A 23,987-nucleotide genomic window follows, 5' to 3' on the forward strand; every position below is an offset into this window, starting at 1 on the left:
GAGAAGACCTGGGAGTGTTGGTCCAGGATAATTTGTCTCCCAAAAAACACATTAATAAGACTGTCAGACGGACATATGAGCTCCTAACAAACAAGAGTGGCATTTCAATACATAGATGAGGAGATTATGAAAAAACTGGTAGTGGCTATGATCTACCCAAGGCTGGAATATGAGGAAGTGTTGTGGTCCCCACATATAAAGAAAGATATAAACAATATCAAGAGAATATAAAGAAGAGCAACAAAGGTGGTCACCAGTCTGGCAGATCTATCATACCAGGAAAGACTAGAAAAGCTGGGTCTGCCTTACTTAGAAGGAAGAAGAGAGAGGGGTGACAAGACTGAAGGGTTCAGGGCCATATTGGGAGTAGACACAAATGACAGGGATGATCTGTTTGTATGGGATGGGGGAGGAACACGAAGACATGGAAAGAAATTGAAAAAGGCAAGTTGCTTGAAGGGTATCAAAACATACAGTTTTACATACAGATGCACTGACCTGTGGAATAGCTAGGACAAAGAGATCATCCACTCCAAAAACTTACACGAGGTTACAGCTCATTTCCTGTATATCACAACTAGATAAATCTATCTATCTATCCATTGCCAGATGCTACAATCCTATAAGGGGTGGCTATTTGACTTTGAGTTATTTGTATTATAAGAAGGGGCACTAACCATCCACCAACCCACTTGTTGACATGTAGGGGGCATGTATGGTTTGGTTATATGGTTACCACCCAGCGCTGCTAATGGTTTCTTGACTTACAGGAAACCATTTGGCTTGTCACTCAATGTAAAGCCACCTGTAAAGGAAAAAAAGTAATAAGAAGTGACAGGAAAGATGGGAGAAATAGGAAAAGAGGAGGGCAGGCACAGAAAAAGAATGACAAAGGCTAAGGAAGAAGTAGGTAGTACTATATCAAGTGAGTGGATGATGATCACCACCATCTACCACTAACTACAACTAGATAAATATATACACACTCACACACACACACACACACACACACACACACACATACATGCACACAAGCGCACACGGATGCACGCATGCATGCACACACACACACACACACACACACACACACACACACACACACACACACAAAATAAAATAAAATTACACAGGGTCGGATATCCAGCTTTGATCTGATTTCAGATCATGAAAAGAGCTCACTTACTTTTTCAAATTTTCAAGTTCAAAAGAATCTGTGCAAAGAATCTTTAAAATCTTACCATACTAGCTTCATTGATTTAACAAATTTCTGTGCAAATATGTGTAAGCTTCCTGATGCAGCTGCAGCAGCCAACAGAAGGTCCCGACTCTTGCCACTGATAAGCAGGTTCATCACTGGTAACACTGACTCCTGAAAAAAAAAAAAAAAAGTCACATACATATATAGATAACATATTTGAAGCACCACATTAAGATAGGAACAAACCCCTCCTCTCCCCATCCCCTCAAAAAAACATAAAAATGGCAGTTATGGTTTGGTAATACATAATTTACTATATCTTGTGAACCAGACTAATGTGGAGCCTACTATAGTGCCTCTATTAACTGGATGGAGAGATGCAAATATGGCATCCATCCATGAACCAAACCTCCATTCTTCCCTATGCCTCGCTATAGTGAGGCACTGTCTGCCAACATGGAACACTGGTTCACCGGTAATACAAACTCGAACGACTGGACCCAGCAGCCCAATTCTTGGCATAAAGAATCACATGACCTCCAGGTCCGACACAAGCTATGTGAGGCTGATCTCCAAGGTCATCTGAGGTCACCGGTTGAAGGTCATTTGGGGTCACCGGTAAAGCCCTGGTCATACACAAGCAACTCAAGGTCCAACTGCCGTGCGAGTCACAGTCGTAACGCATTTTCTCATCGATCGTCCATTGATTCGCCGGCAAAGCCTGAAATCTTTCGGGTGCTCGTGAGCTGATGGGACAACTCGTCGGGCCTCACGATTTTTTAACGTTTGACTTGCCAAAAATCATGTCACAGTTGCGTTGCAGTCAGGAGTGTCGTACATTGGTCGTGAAGCAGTCTTAGCTCAATCAGAAGCATTGTGATGCAGTAGTTGCGTGTCATGATGCTGTTGGGGGGGGGGGGAAAACATTACGACTGCATGTCATGAGCAGTCTCTTGTTTTTGACAGTGAGTGGACCACAGGAGAGGTGCATGGTGATGCACTGGGTGTCACTGGTGATCCAGGTGTGATGCCCTGCCCCACACTGGGTGTCATTGGTGGTCCAGGTGTGATGCCCTGCCCCACACTGGGTGTCATTGGTGGTCCAGGTGTGATGCCCTGCCCCACACTGGGTGTCATTGGTGGTCCAGGTGTGATGCCCTGCCCCACACTGGGTGTCATCGGTGGTCCAGGTGTGATGCCCCGCCACATGGGTTGGTTGTGGGGAGGTTGGGGTGCATTCCCCAAACGAGTCATGCAGTTGTCTTGCGTTCGTGGGCAGTCGTGTCACAGTCGTGGCTGACAAAAATTTGTTAAATTTCAAATTTGAAAACCCGTAGCTCCGTCACCTCACGGTCGCCTCGTGATCTTGTCATGTTCTTGAGGACGTCACGCCCGGTCATCAGGCAGTCGTGAGCAGAGCAGATTCGAGGCCAGTCAGAAGGAGTGGGAGCCAACTAAGACATGACCTTGAGTCGCTAGTGTGTAACCGGGGCTTGAGAGTAAACAAGTGCACACAAATACTGTGCATTAGTCTGTGAAAGCTGAAATGGAAAGTTTCTGGACCTCTTATAACCCCCCTTCAAAACCACAAGAAGCACATGGTCTTTCTGGAGTAGAGAGAATGATTGAACCAGAACAAATAAGATTAGAGTGTTTGCGTTTTTTTTGGCCCGGCAACACCGGGTACCTTTGCTGGCAAGTTATAGCTCTTTCAATGTTTTAGCTGATGATGGGTATAAGTAGGGGGTAATTTATATGGGACTGGGTGGTAAGAAGAGGTAAAAATAAGAGTTTTGGTAAGACGTCATACTACACTGAACCAATAAATAAACAAACATATTGTCTGAGTGACACAGGCTTGAGCACCACGGTCCTTGTCCAGTGTACAGTATGTCGTCCGTGTTACTCGAAGACTGAGTGTAATTGCTTGTCAACTATTATCAGCAATTCTTTCTGATAGCCAAAGCTCACACCTGCCAGCATCTGTAGTGTCCTCAGTTCATGTAGGAGCATTGCACCAATGTTGTTTGCATGCTAAGAAAAAGTCACATGTGTATCCAGTGAGTCCCAAGATTCTGCGGTCTGCTGAACTGGAGGGGCTGGCCAGAGAATGTGACTTGTGGGTAACTCTGAGACTCATACAGACTGAATACTGACAGCTTATTCTGTTGATGAAGCAGCTAGTTTGTTCTACATAAACCAATTTTTCTCGTAAATGCCAGTGAGGGAGTGATAAAATTTTTAAGTGAGTACAGTATATCTGAGTGATTTGGATAAGAGGAAGAAACATATCCTTCAGCTGAATCAAAAGAATAGCATTCAGGTGAATATGCTGGAAGACAATTACTGTATATTATACACAAATGAAGAGAGGATTCAAGATGAGGAAGAAGTGTTGCATTTAGTTTTTTGACACAAAAAAGAAAGTGGTATATACCTACTGTATACAAGTACTGTACATGGTTCAAGATACCTTTAATGAGCAGAAGTTATGAACCTACCTGATAGCAACAATTGCTTGGTCATCCCTTTCTGGGATGAGGTGTTTATTGACATGGATCGCTCATTGAGAAGGTATTCTAAGCAATTGCAATTGATACGAGAATCCACCTGATCCATCAAAAGGGTCATCTGAGAGAGCCGCTGTACTGCTCTTGCAAGGTCTTCACACTCGCCTCCACTACCAGAGTCACCTACGGTACACCAGCAAGAATACATGCATTACTGTACTATAAGTGTGAATATCATCTTTGTAAACAGGTGAGAAGAAAAGAGACAGGACACTAATCATAATGATGTTAATAACTTATTAATGCTTGTTCCACACTAACTACTGCTGAGCACAACATACAAATCAGCATAGCACATAATTCACATGTGCATTTCTTTGTTTTGCTCTGTCTGTTTCATCCAGTTATATTTGGCAATGGGATGCAGTGCTGCAGTAACCATGGAAATTACCATCCGGAACAATTAAATGGCAGATCTTCCATTTCCAAACCCTACAAGTTTCTGCTCTTCACATCATACAAAGGTATAATGCAAAGAGCAGAAGCTCTTCACAGAGTAAACTGAGTCTCACTCTCTACTGTAATTAACCTTTGATCAAAATTTACTGCTTCAGCATTTGCAAAACTGCAATAAATTTAAACACCAAGTTCAGCGCTGGCTCAATAGTATACAGAAATATCACCCAGTTCAACAGTACTGTATATAATATTATATATGTAACTGAGAAGTGAATGAATCTGTTATCACCATAACACTTGTAAATCATCTTGAACTACAAGCTATGACTGGTAACTCCAATCTACAACTTATAAGGCCATACTGTATATAATATGTTTAACAGGTGAAAAAACAAACCTAAGAACATCAAACAGAAGTAAGAGGTTGAATAATGACTGTATAGAAGGACAAAAAAATAAAAATAAAAAAAATGAGGGGAAGAGGTACCAGCATTAGTGAGAGAGAGAGAGAGAGAGAGAGAGAGAGAGACACACACACACACACACACACACACACACACACACACACACACACACAAATGTAATGAGCTTATTGAAAGAAGTATCAGAGGAAATCTGTAGTAAAGACATAGAGGAACACAAAAGGTTAGGGAAATACAAGAAAAGCAAGTCAAGACCCCTAAAGGTAACCTTCCAGAGTGTAAACACCGTGGAGGAGATACTAAAAAATGCAAAGAATCTTATGGAAAAAGAGGAGTTCAAAAATGTATGGATAAAAAGATGCCTAACACAAGAGGAACTGGAATTACTGAAAGAGAAGAGGGAGGAAGCAAAAACAAAAAATGAGGGAAAATCAGAAGAGGAGAAGAATACAGTTTTTTACAAAGTAATAGGATTGCAGGTACAAAAGTGGTACATAAACAGGAGGGAATAAAAAGGAGGAAGGTAGTAGAACCATGTCATGACAAGTATATAAACAAGATGATTAAGTTGATGTACTCAAATGTGGATGGAATTGTAACTAAATTATTAGAGATGTTGATTATGTCAGAGAAAATGAACCACATATAATATGCCTAACTGAAACAAAATTAACACCAAGGATATCAAATGACCTACTAAACTTAGAGGAATATAATATATGGAAAAGAGATAGGAACTTAAAAAAAGGAGGAGGAATTATAATATTAACTAAGAAAAACAAAAAGTCAAAGAAATAGAACTAGATATACCCTCACAAGTAGAACTGATTGCAGTAGAGATCAATACATCTGAAAGGAAAGTAATTGTAGCCATTTTGTACATGCCACCCAGATCAAACACATGGGAAAGAGACGAATATGAGGACCTGGCAGAGAGTACAAGTCAGAGTTTAAGAGCATTACTCCATAAAATGGAAGAGAAATCGGAAAGAATTATACTAACTGGAGATTTTAATACAAATATAAATTGGAATACTCTAGATATAATAAGCCAAGAAAGCTGTTGGGACCAAAATCTCCTGGATCTCGTGCAAGAGTGGAGTACCCCAGGGCTCTATATTAACCAGAATAATGTTTCTGATATATGTAAATGATTTGCCAGAGGATCTGAATAGTTACACGTGTATGTTTGCAGATGATGCTAAAACCACAAAACATTTTAAATGTACTGATAGTTGTAAAAAACTGCAAGGGGACTTGGACAAACTCCACAGATGGAGCCAGACTTGGAAAATGGATTTTCATGCCAAGAAGTGTCATGTGTCAGAAATAGGAATGAGTGAAAAAAGACCGCACTGGACATATAAAATGGGCAATGAGATAATATTAAAAGAAAAGATGAGAAAGACTTGCGAATCATTATTCAGGATGACTTGAAAAGCATACAAACAGAATCACTGGAGAGCTCAAGGATTACTTACCAACATGAGAGTCGCTTTTAATTATATGGACGAGGAAATGCTGAGGGAGTTAATGGTGACCATGATAAGACCAAGACTAGAGTATGCAGCTGTGGTATGGTCACCTCATTTGACGGATAAAATTCACAGTTTAGTTGTGTGTTCTCTGGAAGAGGGGAAAGTGCCACAAGAATGGAAGAGAGCAAATGTGGTACCAATTTATAAGGGAGGAAACAGGAAAGAACCCCTGAATTATAGACTAGTGTCCCTAACCAGCATGGTCGCGGAATTGTGTGAGAGAATCCTGAAAGACAGATGGATAAAATATCTAGAAGAGATTAATATTTTGGCTGAATGTCAGTTTGGATTTAGAAGTGGAAGGTTATGAGTTTCCAACTTGTTGAGCTTTTACTCAAGAGCAATTGACGTGGTACAGGAGAGAGACATACCACTTCTACATGAATGTGCAAAGGAGTTAAGTAAACCATTATCTTTAATTTTCAAGGATACCATGGGACAAGGTAAACTACCTGATATTTGGAAGAAAGCAAACATTGTCCCCTTATTCAAGAAAGGGAACAGACAAAATCCACTCAACTACCAACCAGTATCACTAACCAGTGTTGTAAGCAAGGTATTAGAAAAGCTGTTAAGAAAAGTTTGGGTAAATCATCTAGTCACTTTCATCTTAAATGTCGGGACCAACTGCCTAGCCCCGGGCTCTTACTCTCCTCCTGGGGCAATGTAGGATTGGATGATGGATGGATGGATGAAATCATCTAGAACAACACAGTATTATAACAGAAAGACAGTTTGGTTTCAGAAAGGGAAAATCATGTGTTACTAATCTGTTGAGCTACTATGACAGAGTAACAGAAACATTACAGAAAAGAGAAGGATGTGTGGACAGTATCTATTTACATTTCAAGAAAGCATTTGACAGTACCACATCAAAGACTTTTATAGAAACTGTACCATCAAGGAGGAATCCAAGGCAAACAGTATTGTTGGATAAAGGATTTTCTCAAAAAAAGAGAAATGAGAACAGTACTAAGGGGAAATTACTCATCATGGTGGGAAGTGACTGGTGGAGTTCCACAGGGCTCAGTGCTGGCACCAATTATGTTTTTAGTGTATATAAATGATACAGATAGCAACACTGGAAATGAAAGCTATCTAAATATGTTTGATGATGATGCAAAAATACAAAGAAGATTTACTAACACAGACTCTTGTAAAGAGCTACAAGAAGAATTATATAAACTTCAAGAATGGAGCAATACATGGCAAATGGAATGCAATGTGGACAAGTGTCATGTAATCAAGTTTGGTAAAAGTGGAAAAAGACCTGATTGGGATTATACGGTAGGAAGTAAAACCCTACACACACCAGAAAGAGAGAAGGACCTAGGTGTGATTATCAATAACAGACTATCTCCGGCTGACCACATCAGTGAGAAGGTACGGAACATGTATACACTGCTTGCAAATATGAGAATAGCATTCACATACATAAATGAAGACATGCTAAGAAGGATAATAACATCATTCATGAGACCAACCCTGGAGTATGCATCAGTAGTCTGGAATTCTCATCTCCAAAAACACAGAGATAAGATTGAAAAAGTTCAAAGGGTTGCTACAAGATGGATACCAAGCTTTAGGGATCTAAGTTATGAAGAAAGACTAGAAAAACTGAATCTACCTACACTACATGAGAGAAGGAAAAGAGGAGACATGATTATGCAATAAAAATGCATATTAGGGAAGGAGAAAATAGACATAAATTATTACATAACCTATAGGGATGTATCAGCAAGAGGACACTGCAAAAAACTGCATAAAAAGAGAGGTGATACAGACATAAGAAAATTTAGTTTCCTAAATAGGGCAATTGATCAGTGGAATGCACTACCAAATGAAACAGTGTGTGCCAAGACAATTCATAAATTTAAGGGTATGTACGATAAAAATGGCTTAAGACATGGGACAGTAGGAGCTTGATTCATTACTGTAAAGATACAATTAGGTAAGAACAATTATGTAAGAACACAAACACACACACACACAAACCAAAGCAGAGCTGATGGTAAGAGAGGGCTAACCTGGTCCGTTTAACGTAAGGTGGATAGTATTGAGGATGGAGGGGACCTTGATGAAGGTGAAGCCCACCCACTTCAGCTCCTGGTAGGGCTGATACTCTGGGCAACTCAGACCCAGAAAACTACTCCGCAATAATTCCAGGAACAATTCTTCAGTGCTCAGACCCTGAAAGTGACAAAAAAGGTATTATTACAATACTATCAGACTGGTGCTTGCAGAATACTGTCAGGTACAGCACAATAACAAATAATCAAGATCATCATCAGTGAAATTCAATTTTTCCTCCACTTACTATGAAGTGGGAAAGATTCTGAAACAGGAGAGAAAAGTACAAAACCTGGAAAATCTATCAACATAGTCTATCAGTTTATCTATCCATATATCTATTGCCAGACACCTTAATCCTATAAAAGGTGGACACAGATTAATCACATCCATGTCACTGTTCTCTGCCATCATGCTGCCTTCACTCCAACTTACACCCCCTCTCATATAGGCCTACAGTACCTCTCCACTCCATCTCATCCTCAGTCTCCCCCTCCTTTCCCCCCTCCACCTCACTCACACTCTCAGAGTTAACCTCTCATTCTTCAACCTCTCCATGTGACCATCCTCTCAACAGTGCTCAGTGAAACTGGACACACATCAATGTGCTTCACACTGAAGTCAACTACCTTAAAATGGTGATGGGGCTCGAAGCATGGTCATCGACAACCTTTCTTTTGGTGGCCTAGTTGTGGCAACTGGATTAATCTTCATCAATCTTGTGAACCAAGTGCTCCCCCTTCATCACCAGGTAAGGGAGCCAGCTAATGTTGATGATGTTCCCTGCCCTAGTCGTCTTAGGACACGGATGTAGCCCCCCCCCCCACACGTCTGCTGTAAGTGGCCTCCTATACTGGGCAGCTAAAGAGACAAGTTGCCTAGTGTTTTAGCAATGCTTCACACTGCACCCTGTGGCAAGCAACATACTGTACATCTTTGGTTGCCTGGCCCAGCAATACAGGTGGCCTGGTGAAACCCAACCAAGTCAACCAGCTGGTCATTTTTTACTACAGTGCTCGTCAGAAGTATCGAGCGCCCTGCGTCCCTCCTACGAAACAAACCTTTCAACAATCAAAAAACATATAAATAATGCATTTTATTTACCTTTAGTGCTTCGTAGAGTATCCTTTACTCCAGGTAAACATCCTGATTCACTCTTATGTTCTTCGGAAGCACAACAAGCTTCCCCAAACCTTGACCAGAAAAACAAGCCCATACCATGAGTGAATCAGGATGTTTAACTGTGCTCTCTACATACCGTGGGTCAAGTGGGTCACTACCTTTGCGTTGGTACACACGTGCTCCTCTGTTACAGGTGACACTAAACGTTGCCTCATCAGACCACAACACTGACAACCATTGCTCCTCACCCCAGTTAAGATATTTATTAGCAAAGGCAAGCCTACGAAGTCACTGGTTTTTTTGTGAGAAGAGGATTCTTCACAGGCCTGTGACTTGTGTAACCAAGTTCATGGACCCTACAAGACACTGTTCTCACAGACACCTCACCAAACACTTCCAGGTTGCTCTCCTTTATTTTCCTTGCACTCACACGAGGATTAAACTCCACTGCATGTTTTAAAACATTAACAGACCTTGGGGAAGTTTTAACAGGCCTACCAGGCCTCGGTTTCTTTGTGGGAACTTCACCACTGTTTTCCACTCGAAACCACGTGCACCACCGACGCACTGTCAATCGAGCCACACCAACCAATTCACTAATTTCCTTTGCCTGGTGGCCTGCCTCCTTTAGAGCAATGATCTGGGATATGATTTCACTCAATAGTTCACGGGTAGGTGCCATAACAAAGTGGTGAAAGCCAAAACACTGCAGGACACTCGGTAAAAAATGGCGCCAAAAGAGAGGGAGACGCAGCAGAGTTCCTCTCTCAGGCAGCCCGTGGGCAACTGAGGCGGGAACCAACCAGCACCAACCAGCGCGTTGGAAGGCCTCAGGGTAGCGTGACATCATGCTAGCACAACAAACTTGTGGCTCAATTTTTACCCCCAGAAATGGGTGATTTTTTTTTGGCCATAAGTAATGCGCGCCCGGCGGTAGGCGCTCGATAATTTTGATGAGCACTGTAAATGTTTATATATATATATGTGTATATATATATATATATATATATATATATATATCTATATATAAATATATACATATATATATATATGTATGTATATACAGTATGTGTATATATATATATATATATACAGTATATATATATATATATATATATATATATATATATACAGTATATGTAGAGAGTGAGAGCAGTGCGAGTATAAGTGGTTGGGGAATGGCTGGGAGAAGAAGAGATGAGAGGAGGGAGGAAGAGATCAGTAGGGCTGAAGTAGTGGAAGCGATGAAGATTAAGTTGGGAAAGGCCCCAGGAATTGATGGAGTGTGTGGTGAAATGCTGCGGTATGGGGGTGAGATTGTTGTGGAGTGGATATGGAAGTTGTGTAGCTTGGCCTGGGAAGAGGGAAGGGTTCCAGAGGACTGGAAATCAGGTATAATTGTTCCTTTACTGTATACAAAGGAAAAGGGGAGAGAGAAGTATGTGGTAACCATAGGGGTATTTGCCTTCTTAGTGTGACTGATAAAATATATGGTAGAATACTCATTGATAGGGTTAGGCATATGACAGAGGAGCTACTTGGAGAAGAACAAGGGGGATTTACGAAGGGAAAAGGGTGTGTAGATCAGATATTTGTTCTAAGACGTTTAGTTGAGAAGTATCGAGAGAAGGGAAGGAAAGTGTATGCTGCTTTCATGGACTTGGAGAAAGCTTATGACAGAATAGATAGGCAAAGTATGTGGAAGGTATTAAGAATATATGGAGTGGAGGGGAAATTGCTGAGTGCTGTGAAGAGTATGTACGAGGGAGCTAGGGCTACGGTGTGAGTGGATGGTGAGCTGAGTGAGTTCTTTGATCTCAATGTGGGACTGAAACAGGGTTGTGTGATGTCTCCATGGCTGTTTAATATATACATGGATGGGGTTGTAAAGGAGGCGCAAGGTAGGGCAGTGGATGTGGGGGTGGCTCTAATGAATGAGGGTGAGATTTGGAAGATTCCGGTGTTGCTGTTTGCTGATGATACAGTATTGTTGAGTGAAGATGAATGGGAGTTGCAAGGTTTGGTGAATGAATTTGGGACAGTGTGTTGGAGGAGGAATCTGAAAGTTAATGTAAACAAAAGTAAAGTTATGGTGTTTGAGAGGAATGAAGTCACAGAGTGTGCAGTGAGGTTGGATGGTGAGGATATGGAGAATGTGAGTGCATTCAAGTACTTGGGTAGTGTGATGAGTAAGGATGGAACTTTGGGGGATGAAGTGCGTGAAAGGGTACGGTAGGGAAGGAAAGTTGTTGGTACACTGAAAGCAGTGATGAGAAATAGGGAGGTGAGTACGGAAGTTAAGAAGTCACTGCATGATAGTATTGTGATTCCTACCCTGACGTATAGAAGTGAGGCGTGGACCTTGCAAGAGGGGAACAAGTCAAGAGTGAGAGCAGTAGAAATGAGTTACTTGAGAGGAGCATGTGGAGTGACGTGGAGGGACAGTTTGACGAATGAAGAAGTGAAGGAACGTTGTGGGGTGGATGTGGATGTGGTTGAGAAGATTAGGAGAAATACACTGAGGTGGTTTGGACATGTGAAGAGAATGGAGAATGAAAGACTGACTAAGAGGGTGTATGTAGGTGAGGTGGAGGGAGGGAGAGGGAGGGGTAGACCGAGGATGAGGTGGAGGGATGGAGTTGAGAGGTATATGAGGGAGGGGGGGGTGAGTTGGGGGGAGGGTAGTCAAATGGTGGGTGACAGAGTGACTTGGAGGCGTTTTGTCTGTGGCTACCCTTTGCGGGATTAGGGCGTCGGGCTATAGATAGACAGATAGATATAAATATAAATATATATATATATATATATATATATATATATATATATATATATATATATACAGTAAAAGTCCATTAATCCAAACACAGATAATCCAACACTCCCAATACAGTATTCTGAATTTCTGAAGAAGGCTGACAAAAACTCCCAAAAGTAAAAAAAATCAAACTTAAAACATTCAACTGGGTGCCAAATGTGCCAAAGTGCCAAGCAGTGTTGTCATGGAGGATTCATGGAAGGAAGCATCTGTATACTTTGATAAACTGGTGCATTTCATTGAAGAAAATAATCATTACAATGGGGATGAGGTGACCAAATTCCATATCTTGTGAAATGAGTTCTACATGAAACGTGCACAGACTGTCAGGCAGGCTAATAGCTGTGAGTAGCTGAAGTGCATGAGCAACCATTCAGGTACATCCACTGATGACTACCCAAGACCACCTACCCACACTCCAAAGAAAGCACCTCTAGGATCTCTAGAAGAAACAGGTAGTCCTAAGCTGATGCTTGAGGACGATTGAGTGAAAGTGACAAACAAAGTGAAATACAGTATACTGTACCGTATGTTTAAGGAATTTTCCACAGTAATATATATTAAGTTTTTGTGCTTTGACAATACATGCATATTATTAATAATCCTGGACTTACTCTCTGTACTTGGATTTACCTGCCTGCAACTGCTGTTTTCAACACTATACATTACAGGTGCATTAACAAACCCATAACATCTCTTAATTTACCAATTACAGTTCGTGTCTTCAGTAAACATTATTAAGTACAAAATTTGTGTATTACATAATGTTAATATGTCATATTGTATTATGAATGAATGAAAAGTGATCCATTAGGTAAAATTTCAGTTTAAACATGAAATTGTCTCTGGGGTCCCACCCCAAAATTAGAAAAATATGATAATCCAAATGATTCTCGGTCCACTGCCATTCGGATTAATGGACTTTTACTGTATATGTATACATATAGATAGATAGATAGACATATGTTTGGGTGGCAAAAATAAGGCCAGAATACGTGTTTTCATAGTTGCGCAGGGGAGCTGGTGGAGAAGGGGGTGGAATAAAATCGTGAGCCAGAAAACTCACCGAAACTTACCGTGTGCAAAAGGGTTCATTTGAATTAGGAATAGGGTTGAAGCCAAAATTTATCCTTGTGGCACAGCAGCATTAATCAAGTGGAAATGGGAATATACATCAACTACTTAAACTGTTATCTTTCTGTTACTCAGATATGTGGAAATCAGAGGAACAAAAGATGTTAGGCCATAGCAAGGGAGTCTCGATAGCAAGGAGCGGTGCCACACTCCGTCAAAAGCTTTAGAAATATCAAGGGCTACTGCAAAAGTTTCTTCAAGTTGGTCAACTGACTGATGGATCACATGAGTCAGGAAATTATGTATATCAATAGCGGATCTTTTGTGGTGAATACCATACTGTCTATCAATAATCAAGCTGCTGGATTCAAGATGTTTACCTATGTGCTTATCAATTACAATTTCAAACACTTTACCAAGAGAAGACATGATAGCTCTTGGTCTGTAATCAGGGGGGTTAGAGGAATTTCCTTTCTTCGTAATTGGGTGGATATTGGCTTCTTTCCAAGAATCAGGGAATGAAGTGGTACGTATGCATAGTCTGAATAATTTAGCTACAGCAGGAGCAAGTTCAGGGAACAGTTTTTCAAAACAATTGGAGGAATTCCATCTGGACTTGGAGCTTTGTTAGCTGGTAAGTTGTCTAGGATGGATTTTACATATCCAAATAACATCATCCAATCAGATGTGAGAGGTGTAAGGCTGAGAGGAAAACCATGAATAGTGTGAAGAGAGTGTTGGATGCGAGAGGGATGTCTATTGAGCATGGAAGAGTGGCTGCGCGTAAAAGAAATGATTGGAGAGAAATTGTGGAAGAATAAATGACGACACACCTGAGGGGATATTCTCCCACATTTGGTCTGATCAGCTGATCAGGTCAGGTGCGGGTACGGGAATGGACACCGATTGAACTGCGCAGTTGACCCTTGTGTGGTGTGGTACGGTGAGAATCTGTCCCTCCTCCCCTTTGGGCTAAGATGCAAATGAGTGTGTTTGTGTGGATGAGTAAATTGGGAGTGTGTCGTCCTGTCTCGGCTATCCCTTTCTTTGGGGGTAGCAACCTGGGTATATAGAGATATACAGAAACAACATCATCTGCAAGTAGCAAGATGATCCATAAAACAAATCAACAGACTGAAAGGGTTAATGAACAGTAATAAAAGAAACAGTGAGCATACCTGGAGCTGCTGAAGAAGAAGTAGTTGTTGTGCAAAAGTTGAGGCATGGCGGGTGGTGTGAGAGAGGACCTCCAACATGACCAGGCTATGCATGGCGTGGCAAAGAGGCACCTTCATGCTATCAAATTTGTGCTTTTTCCCCACACTGTCTAAAGGTTGGTGATCACGTAGTTGGCTGTACACAACACCATTCATATTAATGAAAAAGAGTGTAATCATTAAAGCTCAGTTACAGCAGAATACATGTGTTGCATACATTACAAGACCAGTATTTCATACATGTTTCCTTATGCAAATTATGTAATCTTGACATATTCTTTACAACTATATATCCATGCATTAATTCAGCAGATACTTCTGTCATAAAGTAAGCAACTGCAACTTACCAGACAGTCTTAATAAGATTATCTTTGTTCTCAACAATACCACCAGCACCTGCTAGCAATGTCTCAACTTCTACCATTTTCTTAACACAGCTGCCCCAGGTACCTGAACAAAAGTATTGCATATTTTAGTTTTACTTCTGAATCATCATCATCATCATCATCATCATCATCATCACATCCTAATTTTCTGAATGATAATTATATGGGTGGGTATGATCAAGAGAGAGAGAAAAAAAAAAGAATGCAGAGGAATATGCTAACAATGTCCAGTTTAATGGAACATATATCTGTTTGCTTGTCATTTACGTCTTCAAAACTCTCAGCTGTCTGACATCTGTTTACTTGTCATTTATGTCTTCAAAACTCTCAGCTGTCTGACAAAATACAGTATATCAATCACAAACAGCTTCAGTCTCTCTTTGTCATAACAAGCAAACATCCAACTGGCTATCACACTACAGAGTAACATGGCTGGAACAGTTCAGCATACAACAGTTACCTTCACCAGAGATATTCATCAATGATATAGCTTTTTCAAGGCTGTAAGAAAGGAATAAAAACTTTAAAATGTATCAACCTGAATTGCATTTATGTCAAATTTGCACTCAAGAAGCTGTGATCATTGCATATGCACTTTGTAATGATACAGGTTAGGAAGAGAAAGCAAGGTTTTGGGACCAACTGCTGCATATAAGGTGACAGGACAGATGCCTAAGAGTTGTTGCATGTTTGTAATGAGAGACCTGAATAGGAGAGCTGAAAGTATTACCATGAAGTGAAATCCAGTTACCAGCCTGGTAACCAGAGTCACCATTCATATGCAGGAAAAACACCCACAAACAGACACAAAATCCATGCTGGGATTTTCATAATCTTGTAAATGTTATTACATATGACCAAATAATGGGGTGATGTGAAGCCTACTATGGTGCCCATAAACTGTGTGGAGATGTAAATGAGGCATCCATCCAGGAACCAAATTTCCACCCCCTTTCCTGCACCTTGCTGTGATGAGGCACTGTCCAGTGTCCACTGCAAGAGAATATTAGTTCACTGAATGGGGCAACCCTGCAGAGGCAGTTTTGCTTGTGGCTGGTGGGTCTGCTCAGCCAGACAGATCAAGGTTACTCAATAACCACCACCACCACACCATTGCTTTGTTTTTCAAATTCTCCACCTGCAGCAAAAAAAAAAAAAAAAAAAAAAAAAAAAAAAATACTCAATTTACTATACAATAATTGAGGCGCTTGGAGGGAAAACCAGGTAAGCACCATCCCGGCCAGAAACGGAGTTACATATACAGTAGGCTCGCACAGTGCGCGTCATCGCAGTGCACGATTCGCCTTGTGCACGAGTGACCAAAAATCATAACCAAAAACCCTTCAATGCGCGAGTTTACCGCATAGAACACGAGGCAGAGGCAAAGAGTGGCTCAAAAATGTCATTTTCTGCTCAACTATACTGCATGAAACAGCCAGAGCATTTACTTCTCAAAGTGCAATTACCCATAACTGTGATATCAAGTGCAAATATAAATGCCTTAGTAGAGGGAAATGATTATATTTGACGCAAGAACTAAGTACAGAAAATCAAAGAGCTGTTCTTTTCCCACACACCTACAGGGCACAGTGACACTATGAAATGGGCAGAAAACTCTATGGGGAGCCACATGAACAGAGTGATGACTCATCCTTACGATGGTGAGCAATGAAAAGTCAAAGACTGAGTGGAAAATTCCAGTTTTCCTCAAAGGAAGTCTGGACAGTGTTACAATCACCACACCAGTCAGTGCTGCCAAAGCTGGCCAGCGAGTCCAAGGTCACTGCTAGTGGCACGCACTCGGAAACAGCCAGCCAAAACACAGAAAACCAGTCATCTTTAACTTATCCTTACTCATCGATGGGACCACCTGGAGACCTGGAGTTACTTTCATTTGAAAGGGTTGGTGAGTCTTATGTATCTTTAATTTTTTCTCTAGCTAATATAGTTTGGCAGATAACAGGGTTTGATGTAAGGGTATTTTTCCCAAAATCATGGAAATCCCCTGTTGGGAGGAGTGGGTAATGTCGGAAAACCCCTGGCGTGTAGGGGTTAAGGAAAGTTTTGACATACATAAAACAATCTTTACAGTCATGTAATATCTCCATTAGTAAACTTCCATTCTTACTTGGTTCTTCTCGGTGTCCAATTTCAAGCATACAGGTGAGGAAAGGTGAGCTGAGAATGTGGACAAGAATAGAAGCAGCCAAGCTGAGATTTGTCGAATGTTCAGGGGCTGTGCGCAGGTCCACCAGCTGTTGTATAGTCCATGCCATCACCTGTACAAAGTATAAAGCTCTCTTATATACACGCTACCATTTCCTTTCCTGAGCACACTACAGGTGTTCATATGTGATTATACAAAAGAAATTTCTGCTACATTTAGAATTTTTCATGTGAATGGCTTTAGCTACTGTTCATATGCAGTACTTAGCAATGATCCATCCCTGCACACATACTCTTTAGATAGGTGTATGTACGTGCTGTTGCCTAATAATATCCAGTGATATAAGCAAGACGAGCTGCCATTCGCACCTTGCACAAGCTGATTACCAGGAAGGGAAGGAAATTCTTTTCACCCACAAAAGCATCACGTGAACACAGAAAACTATCCTGTTATGCTTGTGAAAGGCAAAGGATGTGTAAAATGATTCAAAACAGTGCAACAAACCTGACCAAATCGGTAAAGATACCAAACAAAAATGAATTTTTCTTTTATTTTCATGTCTTTTTTGTTTATGCCTGTGTTTATTTATAACCGTAAACAGGGAGGTTGTGTGTTTTGCAAGGGAGGAAAAAGATGATACTTTCTGTCTGTGTCGAGATAATGGGTGTAACTATGTGTGTTTAGGCACGGCCACAAGCGAAAAAATCGCACATCCACTCGTCACAGCAGCAGGTGGCGAACTGGCAGCAACAGATGAGGTGTGAGAGTGTGAAGGTCAGTCTCATGTCCCAGATGTTCGTTCACTTCCCGAAAGTTTTCACAGTTTTCTACAAGTCGTGCTGCATTGAATGATCCAAACCAGTACAACAAACCTAAGCAAATAGGTAAAGATACCAAGACAAAATTGTATTTTTTGCATATTATCAAGTAATTTTTGTTTGTGCCTGTATTAATTCATAATCGTAAACAGGTGGTTGTATGTGATTTGCAAGAGAGGACAAAGATGATATTTTTTGCCTGGGTCGAGATAATGGGTGCAGTTCTGCTTGTTTAAGAATGGCCAGGAGCAGAAAAATTGAAAATCCACTCATTACAGCACCAGGCTCTGAACTGGTCGATGAGGTATATGGGAGTGTATTGTAGGTCAGTCCGAAGACGTTCAGAATGTTCGTTCACTTCCCAAAAATGTTTGCAGTTTTTTATAGGCTGCGCTCAAACGACTCCTGCGGCCATTTATCGGCTAAACATCATTTGACGCCGGCAGCCAAGAAGGAGTTAAGTTTACTGTGTGGTGGGTGGAGGAAGGTATAAAATGGGTGGGATGGGTGGTGAGGAAAAGGTAGGTTAAGGTGAGACGGTAATGGGCAGTGGGATAGGCCTAGCATGGAGAAAAGTTTTGTAGGTCCGTTGGTATGGATGTGGCAAAAATTGAATGCAAAGTTTTCTCCACGTAACACTAAATATAAGCATATGCTACTCTCCCATACTGAACCTGATGGTTCACACATGCATAAGTAAAATACAAGAAGAACTACCAGCATAACAAGGAAGTAACTCAGAAAACTAAATTTGCTACATTATAACTAAAGGAGACAGTTAAAAGTACAGGTACCAGTACTGGATATGACACTTTACTGTACTTCCACTCACCTGTGCCAACCATTTTACACCACCAACAATGGAAGTAGCTAGCATCAGACAATCCTCAGGTTTTCCTCTGCATGACACGCTTTTCTGAAACCATTACATTACTTTACTAATTTTTTGTAAGTACTGTAACAATAATGACTAAAAATCATCACTATCATCATCGAATCTAATAATAATAATAAGTGGTAGGTGAGGGCCCTCACCATCCACTCACTCAATGTAGTGCTGCTTTCAGGTGACTACCCTTTCCTCTCTTCCCTCCTTTTTTTCCTTCCTTCCTCTTCTGTCTTTCTTTCCTTCATTCTATCTTCTTCTTTCCTTCTACAGGTGACTCTGCACTGAGTGACAATTCCAACGGGTTCCTGTACACCAAGAAACCATTTACTATGCTGGGTGATAACCATACAACCCAATTACGGCACCTGGTGGTTTAGTGGGTAATTAAGGTGCTCCAATCAGATTGAGCCTGTGCAGGTTTATATCCAAGAGGTAACTGGGGTTTACTGCTCACGTAATGCCACTTAGGGATGAGTGAGGCTGGGCACTCTCATTTTAAATGTCAAGACCAACTTGCCTAGCCCTGGGCTCCTACACTCCTCATGGAGCAGCATAGGACTGGATGATGGATGGATGGATAAGAATAATGACTAATAATAATCGTGTGACATGATCAGAAAAAATGCCGCAAGGGCAGCCTGGACTTACGCACAAAAAAAACATTCCCAAGGATTTTATTTGCCCCCCAAATTGGTTATATTGGTATAAACTGTATACTATCATTTTCAATGATGTTTATATTATACGATACACTACTAAAAACAGACAAAGTTGATGAGTAAAAAACCACCAGGCACCATAGTCTGATTATATGGTTACCACCCAGCATAATAAATGGTTTCCTGGTGTTCAGGAAACCATTTGCCTTGTCACTCAGTGTAAAGTCACCCACAGACAGAAGGAAGAGGAAAGAATGGACAAAAGTAGGACAGAACAGGAAATGTAAAGTCACCAGCAGGCAGGAGGAGGAGGAAAGAATGAAGGAAAGAAAGACAGAAGATGAAGGAGGGAAGAGAGGAAAAGGCAGACATCCAAAGCAGCACTACGCTGAGTGAATGGATGGTAAGCACCCCTACCTTCCACAATAATAATAATAATAATAATAATCTATCTATCTATCTATTGCCAGATGCCTCAATCCTGTTCAGGGTGGCCACAAACAAACTGCCTCCACGTCACCCTGTCCCACGCCATTTCACTGCCCTGCTCCCAACTCACACCCCCCTCTCTCATATACCTCTCCACCCCATCCTTCCATCTCATCCTCACCTCCCTCTCCCCCCTCCCCCCCTCCACCTCACTCACATACACTCTCTTCATCAGGACCAACTTGCCTAGCCCTGGGCTCCTATGCTTCCAATGGGGCAACAAAAGATCAATGATGAAGATAATAATAATAACAGCAAACAACAACAATAATAATAAAAATAATAATAATTCAAACTGTATTAACAAATACAAATTTCAAATGAAATGAATGTCTGAAAGCTACATGTTCCATTATGGTTATACACAATGACTTACAGTACTATATCCATCCATCCATCATCTAATCCTACAATGCCCCATGAGGAGCGTAGGAGCTTGGGGCTAGGCAGTTGGTCCCGACATTTAAGATGAGAGTGACCAGCCTCACTCATCCCTGAGTGGCATTACATGAGCAATCAACCCCAACCATCCCTTGGATATAAACCTTCACCGCCTCAATCCGATTGGAGTGCAATAATTACCCACTAAACCACCAGGCGCCAAAATTTGGTTATATGGTTACCACCCAGAGTAGAAAATGGTTTCCTGGTGTACAGGAAACCATTTGGTTTGTCACTCAGTGTAGAGTCACCCACAGGCTGATGGAAGTGGAAAGAATGAAGGAAAGAAAGACAGATGAGGGAGTGTAAAGTCACCCGTAGGCTGAAGGATAATGAAAGAATGAAGGAAAGAAAGACAGAAGAGAATGGAAGGAAAGAAGGATGGAGAGGAAAGGGCAGACACCTGAGAGCAGCACTACATCGAGTGAGTACTGTATATCATTAAAATTCATCATTCTTCTATCAAAACATTTAGCAATAACTCAAGTACTGAGTAATTGTACAGTTCTATGCAAAACACATGAGATACACAAACACTAATGGAGTACCATCATTGACTGCAGAAGGGTGAGTAAAGCATGAATACAGTGTGGTTTGTGTAGTCCATCATACTTGCTGATGCTCTCAATCACACCACCATACGAAACAATCTGAGAAAAAAAATATAAACTACAGTATAATATTGCAATAACAGCAATTCATTACTTTGCTAATGTGTGAATTAGATAAGAAATAATTTCACATAACCAGTAAGAAATTCAAAAGAATAATATCCAGCATTTCAGAAAGAGCTTCCCATGAAATCCATAAACACTCAGTCTTGCCATTATTCTCCCACAGAGTTAGTTAAACCCAAAAACCAAAAGAAAAATACAGCATTGCAAGTTAAAAACTTACCATACTGGTGAAATTTCACACACATGAACAAACATAAACATGACCATAAGCAATAATCATAGCATATTTCATTCAATTATAAACTGTGATATCCCAAAATTTTTTAGGTTCAAAATTCAATCATATTACTGTACAATGAAATCTAACATAATATAGTACTGGATGGAAATGTTCATACTTTCATGCAAACCATAATTGTACAAAAACCTCTCAGTTTTATGACAGCATCATAAAATTTTAATTATGACACACCACATCACTCAACCTACCGGAGGAACGTCACTCAACCTACCTGAGAACTAAGAGAGTGTCTGAGGTAGGACAGGATAAGGGTATTTGGCAGGGGTCCCATTAAAGCCTGCTGCAGAATGTAATCAGCTAAGTGGTAGATGTCTCCACTCACACCCCAAGGCAACACCTGAAAAAACAAAACTTCTTGGAAACTATCATAAGTGTCCTCTAGTTGTATTATTCATACAAGAATGGTGTTTGGCGGCATTTCTAAAGTTCTCACAGCACTGACACATAAGCCACACTTTTCTTCTCAATCAGTAACATTTTTCATCCTGAATTACTTTAATCATGGTACCGTACTCACAGCAAGGTTTTAGTTTGCTATATAAAACTCCTAAACATAAAATAGTGACTGTTTTCTTCTCACCGTCTTTATATGTATTCCCCACTGCAGGTCTGACCAACGTTCCCGCCAAGCTCTGATAAGCAGGGAGCGAATAGTGCCCACCTTACTGCTGGTGACTGGTTCTAGGACCATGGTGATCAATGTTCACCTCAACCCTCTACACAGCCAACAGGCTATGCACTCAGGATTAAAATCAGGCCTTCATCTCCTCTTCTGGAAAAAAAATATATATATATATGTAAATATACAGTAATCCCCCCACTATCCGATGTAACAGAGCCAAAGGCATGTCCCAAAAGTGGTCCTGTCCGGATATTGGGCCCCAGCCTCCTGGACTTGTACTTATGGACCCTAACTCAGACAAACACCTATACAACTCCCTCTGGACATGCACAGCACCTATTTAAGACCCAAATCACACCAATAAGGGACATAAAAGACTGAAATAAATGCAAAAGAACCAGAGAATGAGATTTTAGAGGTGAGTTTATACAATATTTAACATTCTGGGTACTTACAACAAGCCTCTGGCTCCTGGACTGGTAGTTATGGACCCTAACCTAGCGTAACTCAGAAAAACACCTCCCTACTGCACATGTATAGCACCCAAGACCCTATTCACACCAATAAGGGACATAAAAGAGTGAAATGAGGTTTTAGAGGTAAGTATGGAAAATACAGTACAATATGAAACATTCTGGGTACGGTACTTAAAACAAGTCCCTGGCTCCTGGACTGGTATTTATGGACCCTAACCCAGCCTAATTTTGAAAGTCACCTAAATAACTCCCTACCGGACATGCACAGCACATATTTAAACCTATTTAAGACCCTATTCACGCCAATAATGGACATAAAGCTTGAAATAAATGAAAAGGAACCAAAGAATGAGGAATTAGAAGTGTCTGTACCTCAGCCAGGGTACCGGTACTTACAGCACGTCTGTCCTTCTCTAAGGCTTTGGCAGTGGTGAAAATGCTCATGAAGCACACACAGTAATCCAGTGTTGTGCTGCACTTACAGTAATTTCTTGCACTGTGAGTTATAATTGTTTAACACTGCACATTGTTAATTTCACCAGGCCAGTTTCAACCACCAGTTTCAATCGCCAGTTTGCACTCCACTGTTAATCCTTTGCACTCCAATTCTAATTTCTTAACATTGACCAACACTGTAAATTCTCATGTGGTCTACTGGCGAGGTATTGTAGTTTATTCACAAAAAACGAGCACGTGTGGCATCCACTGTAATAAACACCCACTCGCGATCGAAGTAAAGCAGTAACTGTTGGAGTGTTGGTGACGGGGAAACAGAGTTGCCAGATTGCAACGGCCACATTACCAAACTCCTCAATTTTCATTACCGGTACCAAAATTAACTTTTCATTACCAAATTCGTAAAGCTAGCATTTATTCCTCACTAATTATATATACAAGTGGAAATACAGTACATGCAATCACTCTTCTTATAATTAACAGCATGTTGATTATTTTCATGTTATGTAGGCTAGTAGATTAATCAGAAAGAGCAGACAATCCACCATCTCCATCCTGTGTATCCTCATACATGTGAAAAATCCATATGGTAATGCATTATTCTAATTCATTACCAAATGAATTTTTCATTACCAAATTGGCCAACATTTGGTAATGAAAAATATCAAATGGCAATACTGGCAGGAGAGGGGGGAGGGGGGAGGAAGGAAGGGGGGAAGAGGCCAAGGTGTAAACAGCTGTTCGGTGCCGCGCGGCAATTTCAAATTACAGGAGGGAAAAAAAATTGGATTGGGGGCGGATTTTTTTCGTTTTTTGGCCATTTTTGGGTTCTGAAGGTCCAGGCCCACAATGTCCGTTAAATGGGGTGTCCGGAAAGTGGGCGTCCGGATAGTATAGGCATTACTGTATATCACACTACAGTATGATCATGGTGAAACCATAGACCTCATTCTGTTTAACTTCCAAGAGACTTTCTACAAGGTTTCTCATCAGATACTGTTGGACAACCAGCAAACCATATGAATATCTGGAAATCTTTTTGCATGGATTAAGAGCTAGTGGGAAATGGGAAACAAAATCCACCTTTATGTGGTTTCTTCCATTAGGCCGGAAACAAACAACCTCAGGTACTGCTTAAGGAATGTGATGATGATAACAGGAAAAAATTTTCAGCAGGAAAA

The 23,987-nt window shown here is 40.9% G+C and overlaps 1 pseudogene; it reads right to left on the reverse strand.

Annotated features, from left to right (window-relative positions):
* LOC145389870 (mediator of RNA polymerase II transcription subunit 24-like) overlaps positions 1–21,943 on the reverse strand; it is a 43,526-nt pseudogene extending 21,583 nt beyond the window's left edge.
* Positions 21,944–23,987: the final 2,044 nt, after the last annotated feature.

This window comes from Coenobita brevimanus, unplaced genomic scaffold (genome assembly GCF_032717465.1).
Source record: "Coenobita brevimanus isolate Jiangsu-jjx unplaced genomic scaffold, ASM3271746v2 jjx.HiC_scaffold_2571, whole genome shotgun sequence".
Lineage (NCBI taxonomy): Eukaryota > Metazoa > Arthropoda > Malacostraca > Decapoda > Coenobitidae > Coenobita > Coenobita brevimanus.